Below are 21,419 nucleotides of genomic sequence, written 5' to 3'. Positions count from 1 at the left end.
GGATTCTTTGTGCCTTCTTGCTAATGTAGGATGTCTTTGTCTTTCTCCCTCTCTTCTTCCTCTTCTTCGTCCCTTCCTCCCTTCTCACTTTCTTGTTCCTGTGTACTTTTGTGTAGGATTTTCCTAGAAGACAGCAGGAGATTGTATAATTTATATTCTCTTTCTGAATGATTAATCATTAAGAGCAAAGTTTTGACATTTGGATAGGAAAGAACAGGCATGCTCTTGTAAGGTAAACGCCTTCCTTCTCTTTTCACTGCCCTGCATAGGCCGTTGCATCGTGAGCCCTTTGGGGGTTTGGGACCAACTGCGCCCCTGTTCCTTCAGTCCTTTGCAGCTGCTACCATGTCTTTAAAAAGCCATCAAGAGGGGTGCCTGGGTGACTCAGTCGGTTAAGTGTCTGACTTGGGCTCAGGTCATGATCTTGCGGTTCGTGGGTTCGAGTCTTGCATCGGGCTCTGTGCTGACAGCCTGCTCAGAGCCTGGAGCCTGTTTCAGATTCTATATCTCCCTCTCTCTTTGACCCTCCCCTGCTCATGCTGTCTCTCTCTCTCTCAGAAATAAATAAAACATTAAAAAAAAAGCCATCAAGACACTGACTGACCTTGCAGAGGTTTGTGAACATTAAGGTCATTTGGAAGCATGCAACTAGGTAATACTAATACTGTACTTGTAGAATACATTAAATAGAGGGAAACTCAATGCCACCAGTTACAAAGCAAAGATTTAAATAAAAAGTTGCACAGGTTGACTTTAGAGCTGGATTGCCATAGACCATGATCTTAGAACATACCTTGTAGGCCCTAGGAGTCATTTATGAAACTTTGTTCAGAATGAGTGTAGCCATGGGTTTGTCATTTATGAAACTTTGTTCAGATTGAGTATAGCCAAGGGGTTTGTGCAGACGGTCTGTGGGGCTTCCTCCTCACATGTCTTCTCACTTGACCTGTGTGGTGTAGAAAGATTATTCTGTATAGTGTCCTCCAGCCTGGGTGACGAACTGGGTTTCGGGGTTCAGCTGCTCTGGGGCACCTGCCATCACAAAGTAGTCTCTCTGGGTACAGACTCACGTTGTCGTGTGCACCTGCGAGAACCTTGGTTTCTTTGTGGACAGGAGTGGTTTCTGGGGGCAGCGCTGGTGTCCAGGGCATGGCTGGAGGGCGTCTCTGATCATTTTCAAGAGGGAGAAAGCAGGGGAGTAGGGGGGATTCCTGTGAATCTTGTGCCCCAGGCGCACCCTGAAATAACAGAGCTCCTGCCACCACCAGCTGCGGCTGTGTGTTTCCCTTGTTTACCATGTTGTTTTGCTGGTCAGATGGATGCTCATTTTCATGAGAGCATGGAGAGAGTCACACCTTAGGTGGCAGCTGCTAGGGGGGTAGCCTGTAGGCTGCGAGAGAAATGGGATCTTTAACCCTTTGCCACCCAGGTTGCATCTCTATCTCCTGCCTTCGTTTTTATTTAGGGGCTTTTGAAGAGAAATGGCTGTCTAGTAGATCAGGTTTTTGACTATAATCTTATACCAAGTAAGTTAAATTTCCTGGAAATTGTTAGCACTACTTCAGAGCAGCATAATAGGCTGAATCACTCATTTCCGGCTTAATAATTGGACAAGAATATTTGTAGTTTTTGTTCTTGTACTATAATTTAAGTGCCACTTGATACATTTAAATAGTTAAACTTTCTGAAAAAGTTTCATTTGAAGCCAAGTTCCCCGCGCCCCCCCCCCCCCCCCCCCCCCCCCCCTTAGTCTGAAGCAGTTCGGACAGCATCACTAGGGCTGCACATGGTCCTCCTATTTTGTGATGTGACTTGGGTAACTTCAGGAGCCTTTCTGTTCTGGAGATCAGGAAATCGTAGCCCAGAGAGAGTGGAATTGCACATGAGCACCCCCTTCCCCACCCCCTCCCTCCGGGCCATCTGTAGGTGCAGTACCGGGTCTGATTGGTCGAGGGGGCGGTCAGACGGGTTTGCAGGGTTCCACCCAAGTGTAAGTCCCTGTTGTGATGGTCTCTGAGGGGAGAAAAGTATCTGTAAATTGGGTTTTTCAGTGAGTACCTTGTGTGAGATGGAGCCGTCCTTGTCCCCCGACTTGCAGAACAACAGTATTACAGGTGACATGAGCCTTTTGTAGCTAAGTGGCTTAGGAGGTCATTCAAGCAAAGATGAAGTAAGCCAACTTAAGAAAAGTCTTTCTCCGTCACAGTTGTGGAGGGCTGAGAATTATATCAGGGTACTGAGAAAGCTTTAGTTCCTAAATTTTTAGCCAGAAAGGATATCCTCTTTAGTAGAAGGGAAATAATAATAAATGATTACTCTAAGTGCAGTTAGATGCAGGCATTACATTTCTTGAGGAAAAAAGAGGGCACTTCTAAAATTAAAATGCAGCCCAAAACGTTTTTATTTTTTATGAATTGGATTACTCATCATTTTGAATGTTGCCTTCTGCTAAATTACTTCTTTAACATGAATTAGGTTCAGTCATATTCCTAAATGTTAGATGGAATTCATTTAATGTTTGAACTTTATATTTTTAGATGTACTATGAAAATCACACAGCTGTACTTGGAGATGCTGTGAATGACGGAGAAATAGGATCAGGGCTTAGGACCGGTGCCAGTGGTAGTCAGCTGCTACACATCAAGAAGATTAGGCTACCAGATGAGAATATGGGCAGAAACATCCTACTCTAGAATGTTCTGAGTAGTGTATGTGGTATTTTAGGTCCCCACTTGTCGTGACAAGGCACATTTTGTGATTCGGTGATTGTCAGGGAGCTGGGATGAAGTAACATCGACCATCCACTCGTGTCAAGATGTGTTTTGTGGTGATCTGCTGAGTAGAAATACTTAGTTTGAATCTTTGTGCCATAATTAATGTAGTAGTTGTGAGAACGAGGTGCTCACAAGCTTCAGTGGAATAGACCTGATACCTTGTATGATGACTTTTCCAAATGCCTGTTTTCCTCAATTTTATCAGTTCTGGATGTTTGTTTGGTGCATTTCCCATTGACTTTAAATACAAAGTTGCATGTTATTTCTGTGAAAAGTAATCTCTAACTTAAAAAAGGTTGAAAAGATTAAAATAGTGATTGTCCAGTGTTTCACATGGAAGTGGTAAATTCAGATGCTCATTTGACATTCAGCAAACACCTGACTCTGCTCCAAGTATTAACACTGTGGATAGAGGTGCTGCAGGCCTGGATGCCAGGACACCTCGACACCCCTTCTGGCCAAGGAACCATCACAACACAGCGGGAATCATCTGTGGTTGGATTCTCCCCGGACTGACTTCTGTGACTCCTGCAGGCCTGCTGGAGGGGCCATGTGGGGGGAGGCAGTCCGGGATGGCCCAGCGGATAGCGCTGGGGAGAGGGGACGGGGCAGTCACCACTAACAGGGTGATGAAGTGAGGACGGCTTTCTGCACGGCTGGCAATAAATAGCATGATGGCCGGAATGGAGAGGAGAGACTGGTGCCTCCGTGGACATGACAAGATTTAGTAGCTTATAGTGATGTGATCTCCCTGAAGAAATTCCAGAAACAGATTCTGTGCTCTGCTTGAAAATGTTGTCAGTTAGGGGCACCTGGGTGGCTAAGTTGGTTGAGCCTCTGACTCTTGATTTTGGCTCAGGTCAAGATGTCAGAGAAGCAGTGTGTTTGGTTCACAAGATGGCAAATCACCTTTCCATTCCTAGCCCCACCTGTACTTTTTTTTAAGTGTTTATTTATATATTTTGAGAGAGAGCAAGCAAGCAGGGGAGGGACAGAGAGGAAGAGAGAATTCCAGGCAGGCTCCATTCTGTCAGCAGAGTCCAAAGTGGGGCTCAGTCTCATGAACTGTGAGATCATGACCTTAGCTGAAATCAAGAGTTGGAGGCTGAACTGACTGAGCCCCCCGGCACCCCAGCCTCACCTGGACTTTTATCGTACACATACTCCTTTCAGCTACTTAACGTAGATTGGAGAGAATTCTTACAGCTGATACCAGGTAAGGCACATAATGTAGGTTACTGCTTCAGCAGTTTCCAGTGAAGAGGCTTGCCTGAAATAAACCATTGATTGTTGGGGTACCTGGGGGGCTCAGTCGGTTAGGCATCCAGTTTTGGCTCAGGTCATGATCTCACGGTTCGTGAGCTCAATTCCCCCCATCAGGCTGTGTGCTGACAACTCAGTGCCTGGAGCCTGCTTCGGATTCTGTGTCTCCCTCTGTCTCTGCCCCTTCCCCGCTTGTGTGTGTTCTCTCTCTCAAAAATAAACATTGTAAAATTATAAAAAAAGAAACCTTTGATTTTAATAATTCCACTTTACCAATAATATCAGAAAAGCACAGTGCTGAGGCCTTTTTGTTGAGCGCCTTTTTAAAAAACATGTTAATAGTTACCATCTCACCTTGTTTCAGTGTTTTGTAGAAGCACAGGACAGAACATTCCAAAATCTCTTGAATGTCTGCAGTTTGTATTGGGCTGAGACGTGTGGTACAAGTGGATCACTGTTGTTCAGATCACGACCAGTAATTCTCTTCGATCCTGTGTGCTGTAATTACTCTCTAAACATACTGCCAAGTGTGTAAACAAAGCATCATATTAGTGACTCCTGAATCCCTCTTTGCTTCTGTCACATATATTCTGTTGTCAGTGATAGTCACACGACTGCTAACTTTCCATCTGTGTGTGTTATTTTCCCTTGAGTCTCCATGTGTGGCTTCGGTGTTCTAGCCTTGAAATTCAGGCTTCCTGGTGCACCCGGGTGGCTCAGTCGGTTAAGTGACCGACTGTGGCTCATGTTATGATCTCAGCGTTCGTGAGGTTGAGCTGTACGTTGTGCTCTGGGCTGATAGCTTGGAGCCTGGAGCCTGCTTCAGATTCTGTGTCTCCCTCTCTCTCTGCCCCTCCCCTGCTCACACTCTGTCTCTCTGTCCTTCAAAAATAAATAAGCGTTAAAAAAATTCAGGCCCCCTGCTGTGGCACCACAGCACTTTTGAGCACTTCCGTCCTCTCATGCTGGGGCTCCTGTACCCTCACGGAGACAGGACACCGTATGCAAGATGAATGTGGCATACCTACCTGGAGGGGCAGTTTCACCGAAAGGTTTTTGGGGGGAAAACATCATATTAAAACAGGCTGGATAATGGAGTGAATTGCAAACTACTTATTAAGTTTTAATATGAAACATGAAACTTGCAAGAAACTGTTTGCTGTGGGCTCTCCAGGGCTTGTGAAGACCAGTTTATGGTGTTGTAGGTCCGCTGCGTGCCAGCTCAGATCCGCCTTGGATAAGTGCTGCTGGTATTCCTGCCGTGTGCGGTCCTGTAGCCTGCTTTGCAGACCTGAAGCGTGCTGACCTCGCGCGATCAAGCTAGTTATGCCCAGTGGTCTGGTGCGTCATGTTTAGGGCCTGGACTCCTGTGTGCATGCAGGAGCCTTACACGGAAAAGAGTGGGGGGATGTGCTTTCCCAGCTGCAGAGGTCAGGTCAGAATTCAGGACAGGATCACAGCATAGGAAACTGTCTCGAGCAGGAGTCAGTGGCTGGTGCATGTGAATGCTGGAGAAAGACTGGGGAAATTGAGGGTTTCCTGAGGACGATGGGCGAAGTGGGCTCAGGAGGCCGTTGGCAAGCAGGAGCCGCGTCAGGCACTCCATTCAGTCTGAGCAAGTATCTGGGGCACTGCAGTGTCCTCCGGACATACGTCTCATTTTGAGTTGACTTTGAATTCAAATCTTAAACATTAACCAAAGGTACCTTCTTAGGACATGGAGCGCCTGTAACCACACTGAGTCACACGTGGTGGCCGTTTGCGTGAATAAGAACAAGGGCCTAGAGCTGTGCTTGGCCCACACAGGTGTCACCGCGGCGCTTCAGGCCATCGTGAAGCCCCAGCCCCGTAAGTGGCCGCGGGGCCTTGGTATCCCCTATAAAGCAGCAGCCTCAGGTAAGCAGATACGACGAGGGCCCTGTTGATCACAGAACAGTCCCAGTTCACGCACGCCCACCTGCACCGGCAGAGCCAGAAGTCCCGATTTTGTACCTGTCAGAGGACGGCTCAGCGCACTCGGTGGGTCTTTTAGTTGTCAGCCCGTCACGTGTGAAGGGCACACGGTGGCAGTTTGGTTGTGTTGTGCTCACCTGTGGTTCTCGAACCCTGGTTATTTGCTGTCCTCCTTTGCCACGGTGCTGTCACCGCAATTCTAATAATGGATTGTTCCAGAGTGTTCCCCGTGTGCCAGACGCTGAAAGTGCTTGATGCGCGTGGTTTCAGTCTTAGAACCATTCTGCGAGGGGGATACTACATGATTTCACTTCGGAAATGAGGCGGAGGCTCAGAGAGGCTAAGGACTGAGTCTGAGGACCACAGTTATGTGCGTGGGGTCCTTAGAGCTGGCAATGAGGTCACACTCATGCCTCGTGCATCTGAAGACACCCGCTCCCTATACTCTGCTACTGACGAGACGATTTCAGAGAGAAGCCTTGTTAGCTACAGGCTCTGTGGGGAAGAACAGTATGGTTTGTGTAGCGATGGTTTTGATCACATTTATACTTAACAGTAGTTCTAGAAGAATGAAGTCTAGGATCTCAGTGTCATCTGGTCCTAACTACAGACGTGGTGTGGTCATGTGAATAAACTGTCTTTCACAGTTTATCTGGAAGTGACATTAGTTATGCCAACAGATATGTGGATCTCTTTTGTAAAAGTCCTCCTTGAGATATTCTTAACTAGGGTCTCCTAGGGAGCAGCAAGGGCATTGTACATTTTCTAGGTGACATTTGGATGCCTGTCCTTGTCCAGGACGTGCTGATGCTGGGCTGGGAGGGCAGCCTTGGAGCCTGCAGCAGCAGGAGGGGAAGAAAGCGCTACCTCGGTGGCGGGCCGGTGGCGGCGGGCCGGTGGCCGCGGGGCGGAAGGAGGAGGAGCAGCTGATCGGCTGATGGCAAAGACACAGTGAGAGCCGCACTGCTGTTTCCAGCCGGGGCCAGACTGCAGGGTCTTTGTCCTTCACCTAGGACGGAAATAAAGGGAGGAGCACAGAGGGTGTGTTTTGAGTTTCACTCGTGACATACAGGGCAGTTGTCCTTGTGGGTTTGGAGCCAAGGAGAGAAGATGGGCTGTAAAATACCTGTGTGGCGCTTACTCAGCTCCTGCTGAATCTTTCACTGAGGGTGTGTGTGTGTGTGTGTGTGTGTGTGTGTGTGTGTGTTGAGAACGGGAGGGCCCAGTCACTGTCCTGCTGCCAGACTGCTTTCATCTACACATTGTTTCTAAACTAATCCAGTTTGAAACTTTTAGAATTCTTATCTGAATGGATATGGAGAAATAAAGTATGCCAGTCTTCTGTGTTTTCTTTTTATTAACAAAGATTTTAAAATGCACCGTGTCACATAATTTTCATTATGGGTATGAAGTGTGTGCCTGATTAGCTCCTTTACAGAGAATGCTGCACAAGCATGAGCACTGGGTTAACCCTCTTCCCCAAAAGTTTGTCGTGAGTAATTTCAAATGTACAGAACAGTTGAAGGAATTATTCGGTGAAAATATCTATGCCCACAATCCAGATTCCACCATTAATGTTTCTTAAACATTGTTCAGGATTTTCATTTCAGTGGTATGAAATGTATATTATGCTTACTGGATTTTGGCACAAATGTGAAGAAAAATTATGTGTGTGGTTATATATTTTTTCTTCTTTAGTTTAGGTATAATTGACTACTAGTTTCACGTGTACAGCATATAATGATTTGATAGATGTTTATACTGTGAAATGATCACCAGAGGAGGTCTAGTTAACATCGGTCACTACGCACAGTTACATATATTTTTTCTTGTGATGAGAACTTGAAGGTCTCCTGTCTTGCTGGCGTTCAGGTGCACGATACAGGATTACTAACTGTGTTCGCTGGGACTTCTTTAAGACTTCATGTCTGTACCTTTTACCCCTACCATACCTCTTCCCTCCCAGCCTCCTGCCTCGCACAGCGTCCTGTCTGTTCATTTGTATTTTCCTGTACTTTATCACATATATATCTGTTTATTTGTCTCTGTGTATAAATTATTTAGATGTATGTCAGAGAAGTAAGGTACAGTGGCTAGCGCACTGTTAAAGTGGTTCAGTTTATATGTCGTTAACCAGGGTCCAGTAATAGTTTTTCTTCCTCTAGTGGCAAAACAAAACCGTTGGGAGAGATTTGATGGAGGCAGAACATTTGGGGGGCAAGGGGCGGGGTCCCCACTTTCGTCCCTCTCCTGCAGGGATAACCACTGTTCTGATTTATTCCTGCTGTCGACGAGCATTTCCTGACCCAGAGCGTCATTTGTTAGTGTCACAACATGGTCCCCATGTGTAAGTCTTCCTTCATGGCGGACATGTGTGCTTTTCACCTGTGGTGTTGCAGGAATCAGTCCGCATTTCTTGGCAACACAGCCGTGTCTGAAGGCACCACGGTTACCGTTTTCCTCTTGCTGGATACTTGGGCACATTCCAGGTCTTGGTGTTACCCTGCATTGGAGTCGAAGGGTCACAGGGCAGACACGTGTTTAGTTCTCTGAGCAGATGCTGCCTGGTCTTTCGGAGCTCCTGAGGCATTCGTGCTGCCCCCAGCCGTGTGTGTGTGTGTGTGTGTGTGTGTGTGTAGGCTCTTCGGGTGGGTGGGTAGTGGCATCTCACTGTGATTTCCATTTGTGTTTCCATGAGGATTGATGATGTTTAGTCTTCTGAGGATTTCTTGACCGTTTATGTGTCATGTTTTGACGCATCGGTTCAAATTATTTGCCTAGTACTTTTTGGCTTGTCATTTAATGGCAGGCGGTTCTCCACATCCAGTGGTTCAGCTGAGGACTTTTCTGGCTTTACAGTGGCGCGAAGCTGGACTTGGAGCTTTGAGTTTTGATCTTTGCCCAGGCGGATGGTTTGAGGTGCTTTACTCAGGTGATGCTGGGCAGCAGCCAGAAGCCGTACCTCCCGGCAGCTACGCCGTCACAGGTGAACGACAGACATAACTGTGCTGTATCCACACGGCTGTGCTGGGCTCACTTTCTGTACGCCATTCGGTAAACCACGTGAGATACCCAATGCTTTTGTGTTGGAGGATTCGGCCCACCTGTAGGCTAGCGTAAGTGTACAGTGGGCGGGGCTATGCGGGATGTGCAGTAGGTACATTTCGACCTAAAAATATGATCAGGATGTAATAACCTCATCTCATCGTAAGTGGGTGGAGGCTCTGTGTTTAGTTGCAGGAGTTTAAGAAATGGAACCTGGATACATGTCAGATTTTTGTTCTGCCATTTTTTCCTCCTCTGAGCCTTGCTTGTATGGGGTCTCCTTTCCTCCCTCCCTCCCTTCTCTCTGTGATAGCTTTACTGAGATCTAGTTAATGTCCACACATGTGCATTTTCTTAAAGGTGTGTGTTTGGATGAGAGTAAATTTTAACTTGCCCGCTTTTTTCTTCCATGGTGTTTGCTGAAAAACCAGGAAACTGTCCCCAGTTCACTCTCCTTTTTCTGTCTAAAACCTTTCTGCATTTAGCTTGTATGTTTAAGTTGATGATATACTTTGAATTGATATTTTTGGTGGCTGCGTGGTACGGAGTGACATTTAGGTTTTTCTGTCCTCTGGTCCCAATTGTTTCTGGAGCGGAGTCCATTGTCATCTGAATTGTATGTGATGTTTCATTTTTCCTGGTGTTTCAAGCATTTCTCTTCATCTTGAGCTACCGTATGTCTGCCTATGGTTATCTCCGTGTCTTTTAAGCGTGTTTTTGTTTCGATCCCAGATTCTTTTTACATGTACGTTAGACCTGCTAGTAATACCCTACAGGTTTATCTTTTCCCCAGTCTTTTTTTCTCTGTCATTTTTTAGATTGGATAGTTTCTATTGATACATGGCAAAGTTCACCAGTTCTTTCCCATGCTATTGCCATTCTGTTAAGCCCATCCAGACCATTTTAATCTTCATAATAAAGAAAAATACATCTTTTCAATAGGAGAGCTTTCATTTGGTATTTAAAAATTTCTCTGCTATTTCTTGTATTTTCATTATAAGCACATTTCACTTTCTGTCATTGAACATGGAGATAGTAGCTGCCTTCAGCCCAGCACTGCCCATCTTCACTGTGTGGCTGGGCTCTCGTGTCTCTCTTCTCTTGAGGTTGCTGAGTATTTCACTGAATTAGGGTCTGGTCGGTGATCTGCCTGGAGCCTCTGACTTGCCTCACGGAGCGCTGCAGACTGGCGGTGACCTTGTTAGAGCAGGCGGGCAGCCACTCATGTTTCAGTTTGTCTTTCAGCCTTGGTGAGGTTGCTCAGAAAGTGCCACACGTGTGTCGCTTTAGGGGTCACTCCTCCCCTCCCCCTTTGTTCCCCTAGAATTATTCTCCAATTCTGCACCCTGGATTGCCCTCAATGTTATCTGTGGTTCTTGAAGCTAGAAAGGCAGGACTTCTTGTTGGGGCTGTTCTGCCTGGAGTGCAGACTCTGGGCCTGCCCTGGGACCAAGGCTGTAAAATCTGGATCTCTTTCTGTATCCTTCTTTTTATCAGTGCTGATTGCCTTCTGGTCATTCTTCAGCACTTTCAGAGAGGTGTTCTGTATGTTTCACCCAGTTTAGTTCCCTCTATGGGAGGGTCGTTTGGAAAGAAGTTCATAGGGCCATTACTTGGCCAGAAGCAGAACCCTCCTGGCGTAGACTTTTCTGGGGGAAAAGGTTGAGATCCTACAGTGTTCTTCAGTTTTTCTCTCTTGATCACATGTGGTATTTGTCTTTTGCTTTGTTGTCACACATGGTCTCTGAATTACTCCCTCAGGAGATTAATAACCTTCCAGAGTGAGAATATAAAGGATATAAGCGAACCTCCAGCCTCCCCCGCCCCACACCTGATTTTACTTCCGAGTCAGTCCTAACCTGGTCCTGTCTGGTATCTTTATAGCTAAAATCAGCCATACTTAGTATTCATAAAAATTTTTTAAAATATTTAATTTTCTAAGTAATCTCTACACCCAACGTGGGGCTGGAACTCACAGCCCTGAGATCAAGAGTTGCTCGTTCTACTGACTGAGCCAGCCGGGCATGCTCTTGCTATTTTTAACTCACGCAGGGCTTGGAAGCACTGTGGCCGCTTTGCCGCATGAGCCAGTGAGAGGAATGGGAGGCAGAAGACCCCCAGGGAATGGGAGGTCGTCTGATCGGTGGTTCTGAGAAAACTTCGTTCACAGGAGGGTTTGCCAGGACAGCGAAGGCGTATGTTGCCAAGGGAAGTGTTTCCATGTATTCCCCCTCTGTGACTGTTTCTAAACATATACTTTTTGTTAGCTCTCACTTTTTGTTAGTCACGCTCTCACAAACTTTTTGTTAGGTTTGCTGTAATCTTGAGAATTGATCTTTGAAACTGCAAGTTCAATTCAAAAAGATGGATGGCTACCTAGAGAACATGATCCCTTTGTGTCTGTCCCATGCTAAGTGCCATGGGGTGTGTAGAGTGTGACATCACCAAGGAATCTCATTGCAAGGCTGTATTGTGTGTTAAATACAGACTTTCAGAGTTCTCATCACAGGAAAAAATATTTTTAACTGTATGATGATGAATGTTAACTAGGTTCATTGTCATCATTTTCATAATATACATCCATATTGAATCATGGTGTGTACACCTGAAACTAATATAGTGGGAAAAAAAAGTTTAAGGTCTTAGGGACAGACAAGAGGGTATCGGTCCAGGTGGTAAAGTAATTTATGGTCATACAATAAAATGACAGCAAAACTTAATGGCTTAAAATAATACACATTTATTATCACACATTTATTCTGTGGATTGGGAATCTTTTTTTAATGTTTATTCATTTTTGAGAGACAGAGCACGAGTGGGGGAGGGGCAGCGAGAAGGAGACACAGAATCTGAAGCAGGCTCCAGGCTCTGAGCTGTCAGCACAGAGCCCGACACAGGGCTCAAACTCATGAACTGTGAGATCATGACCTGAGCCGAAGTTGGATGCTCAACTGACTGAGCCACCCAGGTCGCCCCTGTGGATTGGGAATCTGAGTATGGCTTTCTCAACAAGTGCTGTCACGATGCTGGCCAGGGCTGCAGTCCCAGCCCAGGTCACTCCTGGGGGAACTGCTTCAAGGCTCATTCTCAGAGTTTTTGGTTGGGTTCCAATGCTTGTGTACTGTTGGACTGAGGCGGGGTCAATTCCTTCCTGACAGGTGGCCTTGTCATGTGGGTCTTTTCCTGCAAGCAGAAGCCACTGTCTTTGTAAATTGACCTTGGCAGTGATATTCCAAAACTTTTGCTGTAGAACAGAAGCCGGTCGCTGGGTCCTGCCCCCATACAGTGGGAGATGACACGATGGCATGAGTACGAGGAGGGTAGGGGTCCTTGGGAACCCCCTTTCTGGTCGTTGCGGGCGGGAGGGAAGAAGATGGTGTATGCTTACAGCAGTGGCAGAAGTGTTCAGGAGTGAGAGATTTTAAAGCCAAAGTTAAGTACAAGGAAGGAGTGGGTTGTCAATAACAACCCAAAGAGATGTCTTAGAAACAAGTCAGAATAGCGGAGTATCTCAGATGAAGGAACATAACAAACCTTAAAATTTTTATTATAACAAGTTAGATTAGTTATATAAAGTGTTACCTGTTTTCTCTACTAAAATTAAGGTTTTTTTAAATGTTTTATTTATTTTTGAGACAGAGAGAGGCAGAGCATGAGAGGAGGGGCAGAGAGGGAGATACAGAATCTGAAGCAGGCTCCAGGCTCTGAGCTGTCAGCACAGAGCCCGACCTGGGGCTCGAACCCACGAACCGTGAGATCATGACCTGAGCCGAAGTGGGAGGCTTAGCCGACTGAGCCACCCAGGTGCCCCTAAAATTAAGTGTTTAAATCTTGTGTTAAGATACAACCTTTAACTAAATGCAGGTGAGGTTTACATAGTTTTATTCTTTGATGAACAAAAATACTCTTACATTTTCTTAATATTTAAACTATTACCTATATATTTTAAATTGTGGTGAAATATACATAACTAAATTTACTATTTTAGTCATTTTTAGGTGTACAGTTCCGTGGCCTTAAGCATATTCATATTCTTGTGTACCCATCACTGCCACCTATCTCCAGAGCTTGGTCATCATCCCAAACTGGACTTTGGCCCATTGAATAATCTGTCCTTCCTCATCCATCCCTCCCCACAGCCCCTGGCCACCACTGTTCTCCTTCCTCTGAATTTGACCATGTAAATGGAGTCACACATTATTTGTCCTTTTGTGTCTCATTTGTTTCACTCAGCATGATGTCCTCAAGGTTCATCCGTGTTGTTGCGGGTGTTAGGATTTCATTCCTTTTTAAGACTAAGTAATATTCCATTGTATGCATAGTTGACCTTGAACAGCACAGGAGTTAGGGGGACTGAACCCTCATGCGCTCACAAAGCCACACATACCTTCTGATGCCAAAAAACATAACTACCATTATAGCCTACTGTTGACCGGGAAGCCTGACCAATAAGATCAACGGTTGATTACCACATATTTTGTCTGCTATATATATTATATGCTATATTCTTGCCACAAAGTAAGCTAGAGAGAAGGAGATGTTAGGGGGATCATAAGGAAAAGAAAATACATTTACAGGATGATCCTCATCTTTCAAAAAATCCCCACACGGTTGAAACCCATGTGTTCAAGGGTCAGTTGTGGATGCCCTTCCCTTAGCTGCATGTAAAATGTTACATGAAGTATAATGTGGAAACAGTAGAAAACTTTGAATAGGTAGTTTTGTGGAAGTAACAGAATTGAAAGACTCTTGTTATTCAAATAGAGTGGTCATGAGTCCATACTCTGTCTGAAGCAGACTGTCTGCTCTGAATCCCCTTTCTGTCTCAATTTCCTATCTGTAAAATGGGGCTATTGACAAATACCTACCAAAGAAGGTTGGCAAATAAATGGATTGATAAATGCAAAGTACACAGAATAGTATGTGCTACTTAGTGCTGTATTCATATATTTATTTTCTTTTTTTTTAATGTTTTATTTATTTCTAGGAGAGAGAGAGAGACAGCGTGAGCAAGGGAGGGTCAGAGAGAGAGGGAGTCACAGACTGAAACAGGCTCCAGGCTCTGAGCTGGCAGTCAGCACAGAGCTCGACGCGGGGCTCGAACCCATGAACCGTGAGATCATGACCCAAGCGAAAGTCGGACGCTTAACCGACTAAGCCACCCAGGCGCCCCTTGTATTTTTGTTAGCATCATTTTCTTCACAACACTGGCTCAGTAATTAAATACCTGTGTCACTGAATTGTCTCTGGGTTTTAGGTCTTTGATAATGTAAAGAGATTTGGATTCTTAGGACTATGACTTTTATTATTTTTTTAATTTTTATTAAAAGTTTATTTTTGAAAGAGAGAGAGCACACATGTGCAAGCAGGGGAGGGGCGGGGGTGCGGGGAACAGAGGATCCCAAGCGGGCTCTGTGCAGGGCTCGAACTCACAAGCCATGAGATCATGACCTGAGCCGAAGTGGGGTGCTCAATCGGCTGAGCCACCCAGGCACCCCACACTGTGACTTCTAGAGGGGATGTGTCAGTCTGCACGAGGTACTGTGGATAGTAACCCATTAATACATTTTCCCGCATTGATTCCATTAGGATTTTTTTTTTTTAATTTTTTAAAATGTTTTATCTATTCCTAGGAGAGAGAGAGAGAGAGAGAGACAGCGTGAGCAGGGGAGGGTCAGAGAGAGGGAGTCACAGACTGAAACAGGCTCCAGGCTCTGAGCCAGCAGTCAGCACAGAGCCCGATGCGGGGCTCGAACCCACGAACCGCGAGAGCATGACCTAAGCGAAAGTCGGACGCCCAACCGACTAAGCCACCCAGGCGCCCCTTTTCCGTTAGGATTTTTATGCATGCAGTTAGGTCATATGTTAAAACATAGGCTCTGAAAATAAATTGTCTATGGATAGTGTAGAGTGCTGTCTTCTGATGCGGTTGGTTTTGATTTTTTTTTTTTTATAAAAATAGCATTTGCTTGGGGTGCCTGGATGGCTCAGTCAGTTAAGTGTCTGACTCTTGATTTTGGCTCGGGTCATGAACTCAGGGTCATGGGATCAAGCCCCATGTTGGGCTTGAGAGCCTGCTTGAGAGTCTCTTTCTGGCCTTCACCCCTCCCATGATTTAAAAAAAAAAGAAAAAGAAAACAAAACGTTTGCTTTACTTTCCTTTTGTTACCTAGTCTTCTTGGGTGCCCCAGGAAAGGGAGAATGGCTCGAAGTTACCTCTGCTTCTTTGCGGTGAGGCCAGGTCCGCTTCCGTCCGTGCCCCATCTGGGTGGTCCGCCAGCGGCCCCCATCATCTCACTGCTCCTGCTGCTTCCTGCCCAGCGTGACCCCGTTTTCTTCTCTCCCCACAAACTCCCTAACTCCCGTCCTCATGTGCTCCTCACTCTCCTCGCTTGTGCTCCTGAGAACATCGTACTTGTGCCTTTTCACTTGCTCTGCACTCCTCCCTCTCCAAGTACGTCATTGGTAGAGTCGAGCTCTTTTTGTTGTCACGTGTATAGAATTTTGCAGCTTCTGTACTTATTCAAGTAGGAGGTGTTCATGGTGAAAGCCAAATAGTACATAAAGGTGGTTATAAAGACTATCCTTGTTAATCCTGAAAACATGTGACTGCATGTAGTAAGTGCCCCCTTTGAGGTACTTTTTCTACATTTGACCCAACCTAATGATTTCTCCCTATTTTAAGAGATGTTTCTTTTTCATCCTACAGGAATACCCAACAGATTTGTCCAAACATTTTCTAAAATCTGCTGTCTTGATTTAGATGTACTGATCATTTTCTTTGGTGACTGTGGATCAGTTATTATAGTAGATTGCGTTTGTACTTCCCACGTGTTGTGGAATGAAGGGTTTAGTAGTGACACATTGGTATTTTTACTTTTTTAACCTTAGCATTTCCCAGAGTGGTGTACGCCTGTGCGGTCTCCACGGGAGGGTTTGCCTTTCTACGCATTCTTCCTACTGCTGCCTCCCAGATGGTTTTCTTGCCTTGCAGAAGACAGATTGCTGCCCTTATTTTGTCTCTGTTTGTCAGTGGCATTCACATCTCATGTGTCCCTTAGTGTCATAGCTATGACAGTGGCTATGACAGTGTCATAGCTGTGACAGTGGCTATGACAGTGTCATAGCTGTGACTGTTACTAGCAGTCCCCCTGAATCTTAGCAAGTTTTTTTTGTGAAGGAGAAAAACATATTTAGCATTTCCTAACTGCCATAAGCCCTTGAGCCCAGGGTGACCTGCCCTGGTGGTAATGGTTGGGTAACCAATCTAGTTAAAGTTGGGTGTCCTTAAAAATGATACGTGTCTTTAAACGTTTTAGTCTACTTTATAACGCACATGTGTTAGTTCTGTAGCCTTGATCTGTTCAGCCTTTCATGTTGGTCTGGTGATGAGAATTCTACAGTGTTTTTCTTTCCTAACGCATGCCCGTGTTCTGTCATGAGTTTCAACTTTGGTTTCTTGAAGGTGAAGATGGAGAGAGAAGAGGGGTGCACGCGAAGTGTTCCAAGTGCAGAACCTGCCAGACCGGAGCAGGCCCTCCACCCTTGATAACATGCCTCACAGCTGTCAGTGACTCAGGCCTCAGTAGAGACTTTCTGAAATGCTCAATCTAATTTAATAGGATTTCTGTGTATTTGCACGGTAGCAACTTAATTGGTTGCACAATTGTGAGACAAATACAGTTGGAATGGATACATGTGGGGACAGACATAGCTGACTCTTGATCACACAAGACAGCTGCTGGGAGAAGAGAGTGGGGCGTGGGGAGCCTCCCAGCTCTGGCTCTTGAGTGCCTATGGTGGGTTTTACAGACAGAAAGTGGAGGACTTGGTAGGTTATCCATTTGGGTATTGGAAGTCAAAAAAGGGGACTTCCTGGCATACTTTGGGGTTCTTAACCAAAGCTTACACTTCTTTTTTTAAGCTTTCTTCAGTTACTGTCTGTCACTCCTTTTCAAGTCACTTTTTTTTAACAGATCTTAACTAGGAGGGATGAAAAGATACAGTGCCTGCCCTTCAGGGGTTTAGCATGATGTTGGTGGAGAGGTGGAGCACATAGTGGGTTGTGAGAACAGAATGGGTGAGTTCCTTTGGGGGGGCAGGAAAAACCTTCAGGAGGATGTGCCCCTCATGTCTAAAATTGGAGGGCTAGCTGAGTATTAGGCAGAGGGTGTTTGGGAAGAGGAAATGTGCAGGTAGGTAGCCGGAACAGGCAGGTGCAGTGTGTGGATATATGGACAAGGATGGCATCATGGTCACTGTGCTGTCGGGGGTGGCCTGTTGTGAACACAGATGTACCCCCAGCACTAGGGTGGTGGAGTGGTGCCTGGCGCACTTTACGTGCCCAATCCGTATTTGTGTGTTTAAACATCTTAAATTTTACTTTATGTATTTTAAAATTTTTATTATTTAAAAAAATGTTTATTTTTAAGAGAGAGAGTGCACGCATGCACGAGCGGAAGAGGGGCAGAGAAAGAGGGAGACAGAGGATCTGAAGCAGGCTCTGCACTGTCACCAGAGCCAGATATGGGGCTCGAACTCACAAACCTTGAGATCATGACTTGAGCCAAAATCAGGAGTTGGATGCTTAAATGTCTGAGCCCCCAGGCACCATCAGTACACACTGGAAACAAAGAAAGGATGTTGAGGAACACAGGTCAAATCACCATGGGCCTTGTCTGCCACGTTAGGAAGGCAGAGTCTGTCCTGAAATGAGACCTTAACCGGAAGAGTGACACTATCAGGCTTCACTTAGAAAAATGCCCGTCGAAGCATTGGGAGGAGGGAGTAAGATTGCAGCTAGAAATGCCAGTTAGATTGCTAAGATCCTGGGGTTGGGGGACAGAGCTTTTGAGCACTGCAAGCAAAGGGAGCTGATGAACTTAGAAGTTCATTAGGGAGTAGAACGGACAGGCCTTGGTGCCGAGTTGAGTGCCTGGGCGGATGAGGGTAGGAAGGATTCTGGAGTGACCCCTGAGTTTGTAGGGCAGCTGGGTTGGGAGTGGGGAACTGAGAGAAAAAGCACTCTGTGATTCTGCTGGTGCCTGAGTCCACACAGGTGCTCTTCCAGCTGGAATGCATGATCTTTTATAACTGAGATGGCCCAGCTCCGTCATACGCTGTGCCCCAGCAGCTGTGCAGTATAGGCGTGAACTGAATTGAAATCTAACATTGTTTCACTCTCAGGCCTCTTTAATGCTTGAAATGTTATAATATTGCAGGCTTGAGCAAAAATATTGACATCAGAGCAGAAGATGGGAAATTCTATCCTAAAATTTGCAATTTTTTAGTGTAATTTCTGTTTTAATATTTTGTCTTCCGAATTACTGTCATCTTAGTTCATGGGATGACTCAGGATCACAATAGGCCAGGTGCTAATTCTCTTCCTCTAAGAGGTTGGTCATATAGTAGAGGTGGTTGTACAGACCGTGGTGGTTTACCTTGGGTTAGGCTCTGTGTTGCATATTGGGGATTTCAGGGATGTGGAAGGCCCCTTTATATGTGTGTAAAAATAAATAAGTGAATTGGGACCATGATTTTCAATAGTGATATGCACACTGCGTTGTGCCACATACTCCTTATCAGGAGACTGCTAGGTATTGTCCATTGTTTCTTCCTGCCTCTGCTGGGCCCCCTGCCCGCCCCCCATCTGCTAGCAGCAGATTCCGTCTGGTGTCTTCCAGCCGGGGTCTACGTGCTGCCCTTCCCACACTACCCACGCCCTGCCCCCCCCCCCAGCCCATGCCTCTCCATCTCCCCCCACACCTCCCCATGCCCCCCACGTCTCTCCACACCCCCCATGTCTCCCCATTACTCCCCACAAACCCCGCATGTCTTTCCACACCTCCCCATGAGCCCTGTCTCCCCATGCCCCCATGTCTCCCCACAAATCCCCCACAACTCCCCATGAACCTCCCATGCCTCCCCACGAACCTCCCACATCTCCCTGCCAACCCCCCACGTCTCCCCACAAACCCCCCACATCTCCCCACAAACCCCCCACATCTCCCCACACCTCCCCACAGACCCCTCATGTCTCCACACACCTCCCCATGTACACAGCCCATGTCTCCCCACGTACCCCCCACATCTCCCCACACCTCCCCACGCCTGCCCACACCTCCCCATGTGCATAGCCCATGTCTCCCCACGTCCCCCACGGCTCCCCACGCACCCCTTCTGTCTCTCCACACCTCTCCACGAATCCTCTATGACCCCCCGACACCTCCCCACATCCCCCCACACCTCCCCATATGCAAAGTCCACACTGGTCTTCATGCCAGCCTGAGCTTCTTGAATTCCTGCCACCTTCTTTTTTTTTTTTTTTTTTTTAAATGTTTTATTTATTTCTAGGAGAGAGAGAGAGAGAGACAGCGTGAGCAGGAGAGGGTCAGAGAGAGAGGGAGTCACAGATTGAAACAGGCTCCAGGCTCTGAGCTGGCAGTCAGCACAGAGCCCGATGCGGGGCCCGAACCCACGAACCGCGAGATCATGACCTAAGCGAAAGTCAGACGCTTAACCGACTAAGCCACCCAGGCGCCCCATCTGCCACCTTCTTGAACCCTTTCTTTACATGGTAGCTTGAGTCTGCTTTTAAAAATGGAAATCATGTTGCGCTTAAACCCCTTGAGTAAAATCGCAGCTCCTCTTGTGGCCAAACATCTCCTCAGAGTCCTCCTGTTGAAAGGTTACTGAATGCTACAGCAGCTGGCGGGGGGTGGGGGGGGATTAAATTCAGCATTGGGGCCCCAGAAACATTTCACAGGAAGGATGATACTTGATTCAGGCCTTGAGGAGTGGGATTTTGTTAGGTGAAACTGCACTGAATAAGCACTCAAAGAGTATTTACTGTGTGCTAGGCACTGTCATAGTCCTGCTTCATTGACAAGTTAGGAACTCACGAGTGATGTCTTTGAGAAGTTGCTGTTTTCAAAGATCGGGCTTTATTGCAGCCTCAGGGTGTATAGGAGAGTGACCCGGCTGTCCTGAGTCTGCTATTTAATAAGCCCTGGGACCTGTGAGAATAGAATTTGTCATGCGGTTCTCTGCCATCACGTGGTTTTGTCACGGAAGTTGGGCTATATTCAGAAATGAATTACCTGGTGAAGCCACAAAATTGTAACATAGTATCATGGTTTTTATACCTTTTTTTAAAAATCAGCTGTCTCTAGCCTTCTAATGTCATATTTCATTTTAAAATACCAAAATTAATATTAGGAAGATGAAATGTAATTGTGTATACCAACTGCATTTGGTCATAAGAAGTTTTTTTTATGTTTGTTTCTTTTTCAGAGAGACAGAAAGAGACAGAGCGTGAGCAGGGGAGGGGCAGAGAGAGGGAGACACAGAATCCGAAACAGGCTCCAGGCTCTGAGGAAGCATTCAGCACAGAGTCTGATGCTGGGCTCGAACCCACGAACTGTGAGATCATGACCTGAGCCAAAGTCGGATGCTTAACCAACTTAGCCACCCAGGCGCCCCTAAAGTTTTTATTTATAACTAATTGAGTGCTTGATCTTCACAAAACTATAGCTTAGTAACTTACCAATTTAATCTTGTGTGCAGTTCCTTTACTGACTCACAACGTTGAAGACTTTGACTAGGGGTTTATTTTTGAGGCTTACTATAATGCAGAGAGAATGGTATTAGAAGGGTCAGTTCTTTTGCTGGGCTTTTGTTTAGATACTCATTTTCTTGTTTTTTTTTTTTTTTTCCTTTGGTAGCTGTGGTACTTAAATCTTGCCTTCCTTCCATTTCACTTTTCCCCGAAAAGCTGCTCATATGGATATAATTTCAGCAATTTGTAAGTTTACTCGTTGCTTTCTCAGCTAAAACTTCAAATAAAGCTGGAAATTCTTATCAGAAAAATCAATAAGCGGTTTCTGTCACTTCTCCATTGCTCATATGTGCACCCACGTGTAGGCACCTCTCTCATGACTGAGGCCAATCCTGCTGTAAGCAGGCCCTTGTAAGTATTTCACTGGACGAGGGAGAAATGGGGAAAAATAGCTTATGTTCTAGAGAATTGTATAGAAAGCCAGTTACTACATTTATGTTATGTTACATTACATGATTTTTATTTTGAGATTAAGTTCCAGAATATTCTCATTTTAATAAGTTGCTGTGCTGTTTCCTCCCTCTCAACCACCACCCCTACCCCCCCATCTCCTCCCTGGGAAGTGGACCAAAATATTGTCAGCTGACTCTAGATTGATCCATCCCATCTATTTTTGAAGTCTGTGGGTTCATGAAATCCCAAACTGGGTACCACTGGCCTATTTTATGTGCACCTTTAATCAGAGTTGGTTTTCTTCTCACATCAACCAACCGCCAATTCTATTTTCTAGCACCAGTTGGGGTTCCCAGTTCAGTTCACTTCTGACA

The 21,419-nt window shown here is 45.9% G+C and overlaps 1 protein-coding gene across 8 annotated transcripts in view; it reads left to right on the top strand.

The window, feature by feature from the left end:
* The window catches only part of ENAH (ENAH actin regulator), a 134,206-nt gene that overhangs the window by 43,764 nt on the left and 69,023 nt on the right, over positions 1-21,419 (top strand). The gene's annotated exons all lie outside the window — the stretch shown is intronic.

This window comes from Hyaena hyaena, unplaced genomic scaffold (genome assembly GCF_003009895.1).
Source record: "Hyaena hyaena isolate Hyena2069 unplaced genomic scaffold, ASM300989v1 scaffold_103, whole genome shotgun sequence".
Lineage (NCBI taxonomy): Eukaryota > Metazoa > Chordata > Mammalia > Carnivora > Hyaenidae > Hyaena > Hyaena hyaena.
Note: the sequence above shows the minus strand (reverse complement) of the source record. Positions and strands in the feature narration are given on the sequence as shown.